At 41.5% G+C, this 16,772-nt stretch overlaps 1 protein-coding gene across 3 annotated transcripts in view; it reads left to right on the forward strand.

Annotated features, from left to right (window-relative positions):
• The window catches only part of prkcz (protein kinase C, zeta), a 744,042-nt gene that overhangs the window by 451,115 nt on the left and 276,155 nt on the right, over positions 1-16,772 (forward strand). The window lies entirely within an intron of this gene.

A 16,772-nucleotide genomic window follows, 5' to 3' on the forward strand; every position in this document is an offset into this window, starting at 1 on the left:
GAGGAGGGTGAAATTTACCATAATATTTCTAGATGTGTAGGAGTTGTGCCTTCTATGAAAACTGAGATTTTTCAATACTTAAGGAATTAATTATATCAGAGGTTGATATTGTGGAAATGTCAAAGAACTGGAACACGTTTTGACTAAGTTGAGTATTTGGGATTGTTTTATATTTTCAAAAAAATGACTTCGGAGTTCTATGTATTGCTTCAGAAAATAATTAACTGGAAATTGTACTGGTACTGAAGTAAATGGTAAGTAATATAACTTTAAATGCATTGCTAGCCTTTATGAGTTCTTTTAATGCTACAACAACAATAACTTGCTTTGACTTAGTGTATTTAACAGAGAAAAATGTCCTGATCATTCATTGATGCATAACTATACAAAAACGGATGGTAAGCTAAAAGAGGGAGCGATTTGCAAAAGTAACCAAAAGCTTGGTCTTATAGGTGGATTTTCAGGCGCAGCTTAAGGAGAAGAAGCCGAGGGGTTTAGACATTGAATCCCAGAGAGTGTGGCCTAAATGCATGAAGGCACACCTGGCAATGGGGTGGGTGGGTGGGTCGGGGGGGTGCGGGTGGTTGCGGGGCAAAGGGATGGGAGGATGTACAAGAAACTAGAGTTGGGAAAATGCAAAGTTCTTAAGTGGGCGGCGGTTTGTATGTCTGGAGGAGGTTATATTTTAAACACCTCGATTAAACAACCTCTTAACCTTCTAAACTTAAGGGAATACAAAACAAGCTTATGCAATCTATCCTTATAATTTACCCTTTCAGCCTTGGTCTCCGACTTCCCTGTGAATTACCAATCTGTTTCGCAAAGTTACTCAAAATTGCATACACACTCTAATTATTGCTAATTTTTGCTAATTACCTACTGTGCCATGAGAATGCAATCTTTTAAGTCCATGTATATAACATCCATGGACAGTTCCCCATCCATCGTGCCAAGAAAAGAGCTTTGGAAAATTATGACTAACACATCTGCGATTTCTTCTATTTCTTTTAATACCCTGTGTTGAAAACCATCAGGTCATGGGAATTTGTCTATCTTAAGTCCCATTATTTTCAGCATTATCTTTTTCTTAGTAGTATTGAATTGACTAAGTTCCTCACTTTGACACATTTAGATTTCCTTGCACCACTGGTATTTTGTGCTCTTCCTCCAATATGAAAACCAATACAAAGTACAGAGATGGAAGTCAACAATTTTTGTAATGGAAAGAATATGAGGCTGAAAGCACAGCTCTGGGTCAAGTAGATCGCTGAGGTTGCAAAGAGTCGAATTCAACCTGAGATAGTGGCTAGGGAGAAGGATGGAATAAGTGGCAAGGGTGTGGAGCTTGTGACAGGGGCAGAAGACAGTTGCTTCAATCTTCCCAATGTTTATCTAGAAGATAGGCACAGTGGCGCAGTGGTTAGCACCGCAGCCTCACAGCTCCAGTGACCCGGGTTCAATTCCGGTTACTGCCTGTGTGGAGTTTGCAAATTCTCCCTGTGTCTGCGTGGGTTTCCTCCGGGTGCTCTGGTTTCCTCCCACATGCCAAAGACTTGCAGGTTGATAGGTAAATTGGCCATTATAAATTAGCCCTAGGATAGGTAGGTGGTAGGGAAATATAGGGACTGGTGGGGATGTGGTAGGAATATGGAATTAGTATAGGATTAGTATAAATGGGTGGTTGATGGTCGGCACAGACTTGGTGGGCCGAAGGGCCTGTTTCAGTGCTGTATCTCTTAAAAAAAAAAATTGCAGCTCTTTCAAGACTGGGTGTCCAACAAGTCGTCCTACAGCACAGAGGAAGTTAAGGAGTTGAAGAGGTAAAATTGGATTTCATAAGTGCGTATTTGGAAGCTGTCCACATGTAATTGGATAATGTTGTCGGGGCAGATGAGGAAGAGGAGGGATAGATTGAGCTCTGGGGGGGCCTGTAGAGGTAACAATGCAGTGTGAGAAGAGAAGCCATTACTGGAGATGCTTTGGCTACGACTGAATTGGTAAGAGTGGAACCAAGTGATGGCAGTTGCACTGAACTGGAAAAGAAAGATGTTGGCAGAAGATCATGTTGGCAGAAGGCTGGTCTAAATCAAAGAGGAAAAATGCACTGATTGCAATTACAAAAGGTGTCATTTGTGACATAGACGAGGGAATTTCATTGCTATAGCAGAATACAGGAAAGCTGATTGGAGCGATTCAAACATGGAGTTTTGGGAAAGATCGATATGAATTAGGCAGCCAGCAAAGTGTTCAAGGACTTTGGAGAGGAATGGGAGGTTGGATAAGTGGTAGTTTGTGTGCACAGAGGCGTGGATGTTTTTTTTTTGAAGAGATGGTAATGGTGGTTGTTTTAAAAGGGACAGTACCAAAGAGGAAACCAATATTGGCTAACACTGAGCCAGGAAGAGCAGTTTAGTGGTAATGTAATCAAGGAAACAGAAGTTGGCCTTGGACAAGATGAATTCAAAGAGAGCATGAGGAGAAAAACTAAAGAAGAGCACAGGTACAGAGCTAAGCGAGCGGGAAGCCTGGGGTGGGGCGGGGAAGTTTAACTTCGTTCACAAGGTGAAAGGGGAGTGGGGAAAAGCAGCATAAGCAGATGAATGGATGGTCTCCGTTATAATGACAGACACCCATGAGCCCTTCATACTTGTTGGACGTGAGGGTGGAGGGGCAAAGAGGAGGTTTTAAGGAGACAAAGCTGTGGGGTTTATCTTTGCTCTAAGTCATCTTGGTGTGCTTTGGGCAGTTTAACAGAAGAGAATGATGCCCAATATTCCATGATGTAGTCTAGCTAGATCTGTTATCTGCCAGTTGCTCTCAAGTTTGTAGCTCTTCAACTTATGGGAGTAAAGATGGGTGACTGAACAGCAGAATAACCAAGGTGGGAAAAATTAAAGGCTTTGCTGGGTACAAAGACAACAAAGGGGAAGTAATTGAACAAATCAACAGCTGCAGAATTATTGTGAAAATTGTAAGGCCAAACTCAAGGTAGTTAGGAGTTTGAAAGTGCAGTTGTAAGTGATTTGAGTGTGAGTTTTTGTACAGGGACTGTTGTCGAAGAAAGTGGGTTAGAAGACAATGTGTTTGATGATAGATACAAGGAATTGGTTGGAGATGGCTTTATCTATGATTGCCCTGGGGGATGACAAATTCTGGAGGTGTCTGTAAGTATTGGTAGGAGAGGTTTAGGAAGGACAGGGAAACAATGAAATCAGAGAGAGAACAAGGTGAGAAGATGGAGTTTGAAATCATCAAGGTTGAGGAGGCTATCAATGCAGAGACTGAAGAAAGGAGAAAGGATATTTCGGGGATAAAATTGGTTTGAAGATGATGGCAAATAAGGATTTTAAAGGAGAGGCAAGAAGCATGGAATAAGGCGCCAGAGGGGCAGGGGTAGACACCAGGGTATGTTTTAGGCATAAAAGCCACTCCACCACAATTTGGTGGTTTGGTTAGAGCAGGTGGTGGAAAGTATAGCTCGAAGGCGAGGCTTCAGTGAGGGACATGATGTCACCACCCATAAGCCAAGTTTTGGTCAAAACCACGATGGCAGTGTCATCCACAATAGGTCATGGATGGCAAGGGCCTTGCTGTCAAGGGGACAGACATTCTGTCAGGAAATGTAAAGTGGAGCAGTGATTGTTGATCCGGGGCAGAGTTTGAGGAGGTTTTTCTACTCCGTAAGGTAAGTTGGTGAAGGATAGTACTGGAGCCAGTCTTCACTCAGTCTTACATTTATTTACGGTGTGAAACATTACAAGCATACACCTCCTAAATCAACCACACCACAGTTTCAATAGTGTCTCTTTTTGTGTGCTCAGGTGAAACCCCAATTAATGCCCTTCACCTGCATATAATTAAACAGAATTGATATACACTTAACAGTTATGGTGGATTTAGTAAGTGGAACAGGAAAGAAGTTGGTGAGATTTGACCCCAGTGGATGCACTGAATGCGAAGGTCTGCAAAAGCAGAAAATGAGGCACTTGGGATTTTTGATTATAAGGAGGTAGCATCAACTGTCTTGATGGACCGTTCAGAGAATGTTACTTTGGAATTATTGTATGTTCCTGTTGGGGCGCATTTTTTTTTCCAACTTTCTATTTAAATGGCAAATTATAAAACACAAACCATAAATAATTGCACGGCAACACTCACGTTTCCCAATTACACTCCCTTTTGCATTTTTTAAAAGCCCCAGTCGGTTCAAAACTGTAAGTCAGGGAGCACATTTAGATGAAGGCTAAGGGTATACGGAGCTCTCTGTTGGAGCTGCAGTCAATGTTCTCTCGGCATCTCTATATGTACTTTCTTTGACAAGAGGCCGAGGCTTAATAAGTTGCAGGCTCTCCCAGCCTTTGGAACACCACTGCTGCTTTTTGAGCAGTCATCAGTGATTCGGATGAGGACAGACGAGACTGAACACGAACGTGGCTAATGAGTTCATGAGTTGGAAGCTGATGTCTGACTTGACTTTGAGAATTATTTTCACTTTTATGGAGCTGTGCTCACCTCATCTAACAATTTTTCTTGGAGGATGAGCACTATTTTTCCCTTCTCCTATTCCACCGCATCTCATCTCCATGATTCTTTTGGGGACATTCATCCAGCTTATCAGGCAGTTATAGTGAAGATCAGGAGTGCTGTTCAAGAAAAAAAATCCTACCGGAACCTAAGTTCTGTCACTCGATGGGAAGGTGTTTTAGTGTACTAACATGCTACTCTATGAGCCGACTGATACAATTTAATAGTTTATATTTTTTTATAGGCAACTAACTTAAGGATACAGTTTTTCTTATTGTGAGAAATAGATCATTTGCAGAATTGTGCCTACTTCTTCCTCATAATCCCAAATCATACTATTATAATCTTGAAGCCACTTTGTTTAGTATATTAAAATAAATTTATCGATTGGATCTTATGATTATGAAAATGTCACAAACCCCCTCATGCAGCTGTGATGCGGCTTAGTATCTTGGTACAAGAAGCTTGTAAATGGTCTTTGTTGTAGTTTTTAAATGTATGCATTGTTTGATGGAATGAAGCCATCCTTAACATTGCGTAAACTCATGATAAATTTCCAGAGATATCTTGCAAACAAACCACAAGTTTGTCTCAGATTTGTAGGGTAGATGGCTAACACTTGGTTAGTTTTTTTTTGTGCTGTATTCAATAATTCTGTTATGAAAAAGCAAAGTATTGAAAGCATGTCCTGCTCCTGGAAATGTGAACAGCAGAAGGGAATGCACTGTGTCTTGTAGTGCTGTGTTTTTTTGGAAATGTCTCAGGTGAAATGATGCATTTGACGCCATGTGAAACATACATACTCTCGCCCTGTTTTTATGGAGTTGATCATCTTTGATTAATTGTCAACTAGTTTGAATCAAGTCACCAAAAAAGGATAAATGGCTGCTCCAGTCTACTCATGTAGCCTACATGCTGTTGGCTAGTTTTATGTTAATTTTTTTCTTCATCTAGGAATAATTATTTCTGAAGTTTTCCAATGTCTGCCACAAACAATATATGACCTAATTTAGTGCAGAAAAAAGTTCAAATACATTTCAATTTTGCTTTCACATCAGCGTACTCAGATTTTGTAAGCCTGCAAGTCATTGTAATTATTTCATGCACCCGAGGCAGGTTAAAAAGCCATTGAGCAGAGATGGGAAAATGGTTGTAAATGGCACAAAGATCTATAAGAAATTCTAAACTTTGGAAGTCAAGCTGTCTTCCCCCTTGAAGTCCTGTGTTCACCAATATAGAGATCGAGAGACACTGGGGCTTCTGTAAGTCAATTGGAATCCTCTTGAGTGTCTCCTCCCCAGTTTTGCTGCTTTTAATGAACTCACTTTATTTTTACATTGGCAAGTCGTCTTATTAAATAAGTCTGAGAACAGTTTCTAAAGGTTTTGTAGTCCTGAGTTGCTCATCACAGGACCTCTTCTCAGCACTTCCTCAACTAGAGAGAGAATTGAAAAGCAAGCCCAATTGGCATATTTTCCAGCATTTCTTCATGCTGTCTATCATTTTGGCCAGGAAATAGTGCTGGTTCTAAGGAGAAAGTAACTTGCGATGAATAAAAGACAAACTAAACCGATAAATTCCAAGCACAGAATTTACAGCACTCGGAAAGCCTTTTCACTACCTTTACACAACCATGAATACAGCACAGCACCACCTCCAGGCTGTCCTCACCCACGACTTCTCTGACCTACCTATGAACTTCTGCAGCAATTTAAAAGACAACATGCATTTACCAGCATCACCCAGAATCTTTTTGTAGTCAAACAGAAACTTGAGAATTGCGGTATTTTTTTTTCCTTCTGAGTTCCAAGGGAGAAAGCATTATGCATGTGTACCTGTTGTCTCATCACTGCAAAAGAAAGCTAGCATAGCAATCCAAAATCTCATTTAAAGATGCAGCTCCCTGGAGTTGTGTTTTCCACCCAGTATTCAAGTAGGAACAAAAAAAAACTTAATTCTGGGAGAGAAAAGTGGTTTTGCATGTAATGCATTTTAAAAAAAAAATTTAGTAGTGCTGGACATCACTTGTTAATCTGTTAATTGTGTATCAATGGTTTGATTATATGCAGGTGAAGGGTGTTAATTGGGGTCTTAGTTGAGCACTTATAAGCAGACATTCAGAGACTGAGGAGGAGTTTGAGTGAGGAGCTACATGTTTGTAATCATTTTATTCTGCACAATAAATGTGAAACTGAGTAAATATAGGCTCCAGCATTATCCTTCCATAACCAGTTTTCTGGAGTTGAACATCACTTACCTTTGCTGGTCACAAAGACAGCAACCTGAAACAAAGGGAGTATTTTAGCATCCCAAGTGCGCAGATCACCTGTCGCTTGATATCTATTCCTGTTGGTAGAATAAAAAAAAAGCTAAGTACAGATAATGGAACTTTTTTTTTAAAGAGGGCTGCCTTAAAAATTGCCTATATGTAGAAGAAATGTAAATATGGGGCTTTTTGGCTTTTTCCATTGTGCAAGTCCTTAGTTTGAAGAACAGTTTTATTAGCTAGCCAGTGATGAAATGAAGATAGAAATTAAAAGAAGTAAAGATCAATACCTCCCGTTACATTTTACTCTCTTCAGGGTCTCAGCCAGAAGTCAGAAGCAAGCGACAATGACTTTATTGTGATTTAACATTCTGTATCTTGTATTTATCCCTTCCAAAGCTGAGAAAGGTGCTAAATATGCTGTTGTCAAAATTGCAGTCTCCTTTGTTCCTAGTTTCCATTTTCGTTCAACACAGTTTCCATCTGGCCTCTAGTTGTATCTCTGATATTGCAAGCGTTATGGACAATTTCTTCATCTGTGATCAATCTGTTCAAATTATCTTGACACATCATTTCGGAATCAAGCGAGGGAGGACAAATTACTTTCAGGACATGAGTAAACAATAGGTAATCAGCTGCTAATGTATAACTATGTACGGGTCTCTTATTGGTTTTGCTCTTTGCCACTTGGTCATGTATGTTCTAGCTACAAAGCACTTAAGGGTTGCATACTCCTACCATTAACGCATTACAATCCATTATTGCTAATATGTGAAAAACTTGCAGTTAGTTGTGTTCCTTTCATATTTGGCCATTAAAAAGTTTTGATGAAACCATACGGATGCCTCTGGCTATATATTTTTCCCTTCCTCCTTCCAACTTGGCTTTATTCTTCGGTTCAAGAATTGTAGTAAAGAACCTGCTCCTAGCTGATGCTTGGGGTTGTACAAATCCGGCCTGTGTTGAATCTCCCTGTGACGCTCCTTCATCTCTGTAGGGAAGCACCTTTGTACTCTAATTGAGACAGTAAACTAATCTTGCCATTGATTACAGAAGTGGACCTGAGTGCTGTCTGTCTGTGGTGTGATTAATACTGGACTTATTTTTCCATATTACATGAGAACTTAGTGAAGTGAAAAGGCTCCTACCAAAAGACAGCATTTTTAAAAATAGGTTTCCGAGGCATCTGGACATCAGGTAGCAAAGATGCTAGTTTCTGGTCGACAATATTCTTAATGTCTACGTTTTAGAAAACAAAATATGCATTTTATTACCTGGTGTCTAGCTGGCGCTTAGGTCACATGGTAGATACAGACCAGCAAAATCATTTGGCCTATCTTGGCTCATGCAGAAAGACTCAATGTTCACCCCTTTGCAATATCTAATTCTTTCTTAAATATTTCCATGATTCTACCCAGAGGTCCATTGATCACTGTCTGTTGATATGAGCTCTCAATTTGCCGTTTAATAGTTTGAAACTGTGTCACTTTGTTCCTACTTTCACAGTTTACTTAGAAGTTGTGTTGAAGTTCCAATTTTTCTGTACATAGAAAATAGGAGCAGGAGTAGGCCCTTTGGCCCTTCGAGCCTGCACCGCCATTCAATACGATCATGGCTGATCGTCCAAACTCAGTACCCTGTTCCCGCTTTCTCCCCATATCCCTTGATTCCTTTAGCTCTAAGAACTATATCTAACTCTTTCTTGAATATATTTAATGATTTGGCCTCAAGTGCTTTCTGTGGTAGAGAATTCCAAAGGTTCACCACTCCTCATCTCAGTCCTAAATGGCTTACCCCTTATCCTTAGAGTGTGACCCCTGGTCCTGGACTGCCCCGCCTTCGGGAACATTGTTCCTGCGTCTAGTCTGTCCAGTCCTGTTGGAATTTTGTAGGTTTCTATGAGATGCCCTCTCAGTCTTCTAAACTCTAGCGAATACAAGCCTAATTAACCCAATCTTTCTTCATACGTCAGTCTTGCCATCCCAGGAATCAGTCTGTTGAACCTTTGCTGCACTCCCTCCATAGCAAGAACATCCTTCCTCAGATAAGGAGACCAAAACTGCACACAATACTCCAGATGTGGTCTCACCAAAGCCTTGTATAATTGCAGCAAGACATCCTTGCTCCTGTACTCAAATCCTCACGCTATGGAGGCCAACATACCATTTGCCTTCTTAACTGTCTGCTGTACCTGCATGCTTACTTTCAGCGACTGGTGCACAAGGACACCCAGGTCTCGCTGCACCTCCCCCTTTCCCAATCTACCGTCATTCAGATAATCTGCCTTTCTGTTTTTGCCATCGAAGTGGATAACTTCACATTTATCCACATACTGTAACTGCCATGTATTTGCCCACTTACTCAACCTGTCCAAATCACACTGGAGCTTCTCTGCATCCTCCTCACAGCTTACACTCTCACCCCCACCCAGCTTTGTGTCATCTGCAAACTTGGATATATTACATTTAATTCCCTCATCTATATCATTAATATATATTATGAATAGCTGGGGTCCCAGCACTGATCCCTGCGGTACCCCACTAGTCACTGCCTGCCACTTGGAAAAAGAACTGTTTATTCCTACTCTTTGTTTCTTGTCTGCCAGCTAATTCTCTATCCATGTCAGTACCTTACCCACCAATCCCATGTACTTGAATTTTGCACGCTAATCTCTTATGTAGGACCTTATTAAAAGCCTTCTGAAAGTCCAAATACACCACATCCACTGGTTCTCCCTATACTGGTTACATCCTCAAAATATTCCAGTAGATTTGTCGAGCATGATTTCCCTTTTGTAAATCCATGCTGACTTTGTCCGATCATGTCATTGTTTTCCAAGTGCTGTGCTATTACATCTTTTATAATGGACTCTAGCATTTTCCCCACTACTGATGTCAGGCTAACTGGTCTATAATTCCCTGTTCTCTCTCTGCCTCCTTTTTTAAATAGTGGGGTTACATTAGCTACCCTCCAATCTGTTGGAACTGTTCCAGAGTCTATAGAATTTTGAAAAATGACCAGCAATGCATCTACTATTTCTAGGGCCACTTCCTTAAGTACTCTGGGATGTCGATTATCAGGCCCTGGGGATTTATCGGCTTTCAATCCCATCAATTTCCCTAACACCATTTCCCTACTAATACTGATTTCATACAGTTCGTCCTTCTCACTAGACCCTACAGAGTCATAGAGAGATACAGCACTGAAACAGGCCCTTCGGCCCATTGTTTTTTTTTGTTTTTTTTTTCAAGATGTTCCCCAACATTTCTGGGAGTGTCCATTTTTCCATGTGCCTCTGTAAAGCACCTTGGGACATTTTTCGACATGAAAGGTGTTGAATGATAAGCTATTCTTATACTACTCGTGAAAAAAGTGATGATATGTCTTACCACACTTAGGAGAAAATAATTCTGGTAAAAGCTGTCACCAGCTATTATCTGTTTTGTTTATCCATTGGAAAATTACTCGTAGTAAGACCGCCCTATCAAATTCTGGCTTTACCAAATGTACCTCCGGTTTAAAATTTGAGACATTTATGATATGTATGGCATTATGAAATTCTGATGTACCAAGCAGATTCCCACTCAGTTTTCTACTGTAGCTCCTTTGACAAGGATATCATACCTTTTTATTACCTTTTGTATTCTATGCAATTGGAGAGTTTCTTGACTGAATTACTTTACAGCTCTTCATATATTTTGTTTTAGCATATAACGTCAAACATCTTTAAGTTTTTAAAACTTTTTCACCATTAGCGAATATGTGTTTATGTAAAAGCAAAATACTGCGGATGCTGGAAATCTGAAATAAAAACAAGAAATGCTGGAATCACTCAGCAGGTCTGGCAGCATCTGTGGAAAGAGAAGCAGAGTTAACGTTTCGGGTCACTTCCGAAGAAGGGTCACTGACCCGAAACGTTAACTCTGCTTCTCTTTCCACAGATGCTGCCAGACCTGCTGAGTGATTCCAGCATTTCTTGTTTTTATGTGTTTATGTATGTTGGGCAATGTGAACAATTGGCCAGCTATGTCCTGTCCACAAAAAGCAGGACAAATCCAACCCGGCCAATTACCGCTCCTACTCTCAATCATCAGTAAAGTGATGCAAGGTGTCATCAACAGTGCCAGGCAGCGGCACTGGCTTAGCAATAACCTTCTCAGTGACACTCAGTTTGGGTTCTGCCAGGGCCACTCTGCTCCCATCACAGCCTGATTCAAACATGGACAAAAGAGCTGAACTCAAGAGGTGAGGTGAGAGTGACTTCCCTTGACATCAACGCAGCATTTGACTGAGTATGGCATTAAGGAGCCCTAGCAAAACTGAAGTCAATGGGAATCAGGGGGAAAACTCTCCACTGGTTGGAGTCATACCTGGCGCAAAAGAAGATGGTTGTGGTTGTTGGAGGTCAATCATCTGAGCTTCAGGACATCACTGCAGGAGTTCCTCGGTGGTGTCCAAGGCCCAACCATCTTCAGCTGCTTCAGTAATGACCTTCCTTCAGTCATAAGGTCAAAAGTGGGGATGTTCGCTGATGATTTCACAATGTTCGGCACCATTCGTAACTCCTCAGGTACTGAAGCAGTCAGTGTAGAAATGCAGCAAGACCTGGACAATATCCATGTTTGGACTGATAAGTGGCAAGTAACATTCGCACCACCCAAGTGCCAGGCAATGACCATTCACCAACAAGAGAGAATTAGACCATCGCCCCTTGACATTCAAGGGTATTACCATCGCTGAATCCCTCACTATCAACATCCTAGGGGCTACCATTGACCAGAAACTGAACTGGAGGAGCCGTATAAATACCGTGGCTACAATAGCAGGTCAGAGGCTAGGAATCCTGCGGCAAGTAACTTGCCTGCTGACTCCCCAATGCCTGTCCAGGCACAAGTCAGGAGTGTGATGGAATACTCTTCACTTGCCTGGATGGGTGCAGCTCCAACAACACTCAAGAAGCTCGACACCATCCAGGACAAAGCAGCCCGCTTGATTGGCACCCCATCCACAAACATTCACTCCCTCCACCACCGATGCACAGTGGCAGATGTGTGTACTATCTATAAGATGCACTGCAGCAATGCACCAAGGCTCCTGAGACAGCACCTTCCAAACCCGCGACCTCTACCAAGTAGAAGGACAAGAGCAGCAAATGTATGGGAACACCACCAAGTTCCCCTCCAAGTCACACATCATCCTGACTTTGAACTATATCGCCATTCCTTCACTGTCCCTGGGTCAAAATCCTGGAACTCCCTTCCTAACAGCACTGTGGGTATACCTACCTCACATGGACTGCAGCGGTTCAAGAAGGCTGCTCATCACCACCTTCTCAAGGGCAATTAGGGATGGGCAATAAATGCTGGCCTGGCCAGCGACGTCCACATCCCATGAATGAATTTTTTAAAAATATAAATTGTTAGGTAATCTTATTGGGGATTTTAGTGTACCATATATGTGGCATAGAAACTGTTCCCTTTCCTTTGCATTTCTATGCCATCTTATCATTAAGAATTATTATTTTTAAAACCAAAAAAAATGTGTATATATAGAATATGTCATAGCCAGCAGGGAAATAATGATAAATGGTTTCTGCTTGTAAGGTAGATCATAACTCACTCATGACTTCATTGCTCGTGAGTTGTCCAGTCAGCCTCATTTGAAGCTGTTTATCATCTCTCCGCTGACACACACCTGCACACTTCACTGTGGCAGTTGAGTGCGTGTCCAAATATTTGCCTGGAAGAAACAAGTCCACCAGCTCAGAAAAGTCGTGCTTGCAAAAATATCAAAAAACAGGCATGGTTTGCTTCTGAACTTTCTAGTTATGGCCAGGTGATGAGCTGGATTGTAAAGATGGGATTCACTGTGCCTTCAATTTCAAAGGCGAATGGTTGGGTATGGAGAATTGTAATCCAGCACATGGTGAGCTATCTTTTTGGGATGTGGCTATGATATTTTACTCATTTTACAGATTTTTTTAAATGACTGCAGTGATGCAAGTGCAATTTTACAGTCAGGTTCCTTGATCCTTACTTCCTGAAAGACACTGTTTTCAAAATGATGGTAGAGTTTAAAAAGAGAAGTTTTAGCCTAATTTTATCAAATTTGCAAATAATTTCAATAAACCCTTGATTTACTTTCTTACTTTAAGTAACTATGTATTTATTCTGTCAATCTTTGAAGGTGAAACGAAGCCCAGGGGAGAGTGCTTTCAGTACAAAGTACTCTTTTGCATGTACAAGTTGAAAAATATTATTTCCTACAAGAGCGTAAACTGAATCACTCCCTTTTCCTCTTATGGAAATCTGACTTTTTAAGGCCCTGCTTTCATCTGGAGCTACTCGCCTAGGAAGCTGAGTGCCAGCCTGCATGTATCCTGGAGGGGCTGCAGTCACTTAAACGGAAGGCAGCATTTCGGATTGATGGAGATGCCAGTCCAACAACATCTGATAGCTTGGAAAAGCTAGTACTGGCTGAATACTGCTTTCCTTTCAGCTGGCTCTAACTTTTCCTGGTAATTCATACTGACCTTGGTGCCAATCCAATGGCATCTAAATTGGGAAAAATTACTACTGGCTGGGAGTTGCTGCAGGTTCTAACCAGCACTAACTTTTCCTGGCCCAACCACTTCCAGATTGACTTCCATGTTGGTCCTAAGCTATGTACTTAAATAGAGCCAGCTCCACACAGCTCCAATAACCTATGTGATTGGAGCAACTTAATGTGCAAGTGGGGCCTTCTTGAGGGCAGAGGGAGATTAAGATTGTCTGTGTTTTTAGTTTAGTTTTCTTTATTTATACTTCTGAGTATGTTTGTATTGTATTATAAGTTTGTATTGACAGTGCTCAAATAATGGACTTTTTAAAAATTCTTTCACAGGATGTGGACTTCACTGGCTAGGCCAGCATTTATTGCCCATCCCTAATTGCCCTTGAGAAGGTAGTGGTGAACCACCTTCTTGAACTGCAGCAGTCCATGTGGTGTAGGTACAACCACAGTGCTGTTAGGAAGGGAGTTCCAGGTTTTTGACCCAGCGACGGTGAAGGAATGGCGATATCGTTCCAAGTCAGGATGGTGTGTGGCTTGGAGGGGAACTTGCAGGTGGTGGTGTTCCCATGCATCAGCTGCCATTGTCCTTCTAGTTGGTATAGGTTGTGGGTTTGGAAGGTGCTGTAGAAGGACCCTTGGTGAGTTGCTGCAGTGCATCTTGTAGATGGTACATGCTACTGCTACTGTGCTTCGGTGGTGGAGGGAGTGAATAATGAAGGTGGTGGATGGGGTGTCGATCAAGCGGGCTGCTTTATCCTGGATGATGTTGAGCTTGAGTGTTGTTGGAGCTGCACTCATCCAGGCAAGTGGACAGTGTCCCATCACACTCCTGACCTGTGTCTTGTAAATGGTGGACAGGCTTTGGGGAATCAGGAGGTGAGTTATCCACTGCAGAATTCCCAGCCTTTGACCCACTCTTGTAGCCACAGTACTTATATGGCTTGTCCAGTTCAGTTTCTGGTCAATGGTAGGATGTTGATAGTGGGGGATTCAGTGATGGTAATGCCATTGAATGTCATGGGGAGATGGTTGGATTCTGTCTCGTTGGAGATGATCGTTGCCTGGCATGAATGTTATCTGCCAGTTACCAGCCCAAGCCTGAATGTTGTCCAGTTCTTGCTGCATATAGGCACAGACTGCTTCAGGATCTGAGGATTTGCGAATGTATGTACCACTTAGTGCATTTACCAACTGATCCAAGGTTGATTCCTGGGTTGTTGTGTTTCAGCTACAGCTGTTACTGATTTGTTCTTGATTATTAGACACTGATTCCTGCTGGAATGTACTATTACACTGTGATGGTTCCAGGTAGGGCAAGACCTTTGATCCATCTAGCCCACCTAACCACAGTATTCCTTTGGTGAAGTTCTACTAAACCTGAATCCTATTTGTAGACAGAAACCTGTCTAGTTCCTTCTTGAAATCCATTTCGACTTCTTGTTTCACCACCCATGCTAATAATTTGCTTCACATACTTGTCATCTCCTAATAAAAACAAGTTCCTCCTGAATTTCCTGTTTTCTTTGCCATCCTTAAATATGCCCCTTGTGATTAAATTCTGTACATGACAAAAAACCATATTTTGATCACATTTGTCCAAACTTTTCATAATTTTAAACACTTCTATTGTATTTCCTCTTAACCTTTTTACAAGCGAGAAAAGACCCAGGGTAATCAATCTTTTACTCATGTCATTCCTTTAAGTTATGGGATCACCTGAATCCCTCTAATTACTGATATCTTTTCTGAAACAGGGGGGACCAAAACTTCACGGAGTACTTCAGATTGGTCTCACCAGGGCCAAAACCAGTTCTAAAATGATCTTTCTAGATTTATATGTGATACCCTTTGTTTCGTTCACAAAATCATTTATAAAAATTAGCAGTAAGTGCCTTCAATACCAAACCTTCTGACAGTCCACTGGTAACTGGCTGCCCACCAGAAACTTTCTCATGGCGTGTGTGAAAGTGTGTGTAAAAATTGGGTTAGCAAGACATGTGAAGAGCGATCACTTGAGTAAGCTACTGGAGGACTGTCTCCACCCTTGAAGCCACATTCCAGCAGGAGTCACGATTTCCAACGGAGTCACGGGGGAGCCCTCCACTTTAAGTACAAATTAGCAGTAATAAACCATCCAAGAGTAGTTCTAGATCATTCTGTACAGAGAATCCTATAGTTGGGTAACAGAGTCCCTAAATCGGTTACAGCTCCAATAATTTTTGACCAGTGATTTTGAAAATTATTCTGTACCTTAAAAAGTAAAGAAAAGGGATTATTGTTGGCAATGTAAACACTGTTCTTAAAAATGAAGAGGACTTCGGTACAAATAGTTGGCCAGCAGTAACTTCTGCCTTCAAGTTAGATCAGTTAATCGTTGAAACATGGCTTTGATATTATGAGACGGTATGGCATGTTGGACCTGGATTCGTGCCTACAGTTTTCTATAGAGTGTTCCCAATGTCAGATGTATGGTCTTCAGACTAGATGAGAGAAAAAGGCACTGTGTGGATGCCAGGTACTTCATCTCAGGGATTGAAGCAAAATCTCTGAGTCACTAAGGATTGCTGTTACAGGTAGAGAGCAGCATTGACAGAGGCCTTGGAGCAGGTCTCAAGACTGCTTTCTTGGCTAGTGGAGAAGGGTGCAGAGAGAGGCTGAAAAGAGAAATAATAAAACAGAGCATAAATTAATGCTTACTGCTTCATGCTGAAATGAATGGAAAGTAATCTCATTAGCTTGAAATTGCTTGCGACTTCCTGGCACCAGTAGCGTACAAAGGGCACATTTGCAACAGTGGAATTGGCAACCTGTTTGGAGTCCTTTATTTTCCTTCCTTTCAGACCAGCTGTAATTAAGTTCTTTCTCAATCACTAGATGGCAGCATCGCTTTATCTTGCTTTTTGTGTTGATCTCTTTGCTGTGATTCCTGTAAAGTATCCAATTTTTACTGCATGCTTTACAGAAGGTGGTAATTTTTCTGATTAGTATTCCAGTCTTTTGCGGATGGCCCTGTGATGTAATATTTTGGTATGCCAACCTACCAGGCAAATCCCTTTCTACCCCACATAGTTACTATCCCATGATCCTTTCCATGTATATGTCAGTTGGGGGCAGCATTGAACTCAGCTGATGGCTCTCTTTGTTTGAATAAACTGCTGATGCTCACTGTCAAGCATGGAGAATGGTCATTTGGTACCTGTGGAAGTAAAGCTGGTAACAGGAAGTAGAAAAGTAGCAAGCAAAATTAGAAGGCAGGTGAAACAAAAGCGAGCATCAACTAGGCTTAGAATGAAGAATAATGTCAAGAAGACAAGGTTAAGGGCACCCTACCTGAATGCACGCAGCATTCGCAACAAGGTAGATGATTTAAAGGCACAAATAGAAGTAAATGGGTATGATCTAATTGCCATTACGGAAACGTGGCTACAGG

This window comes from Heterodontus francisci, chromosome 37, assembly GCF_036365525.1.
Source record: "Heterodontus francisci isolate sHetFra1 chromosome 37, sHetFra1.hap1, whole genome shotgun sequence".
Taxonomy (NCBI): Eukaryota; Metazoa; Chordata; class Chondrichthyes; order Heterodontiformes; family Heterodontidae; genus Heterodontus; species Heterodontus francisci.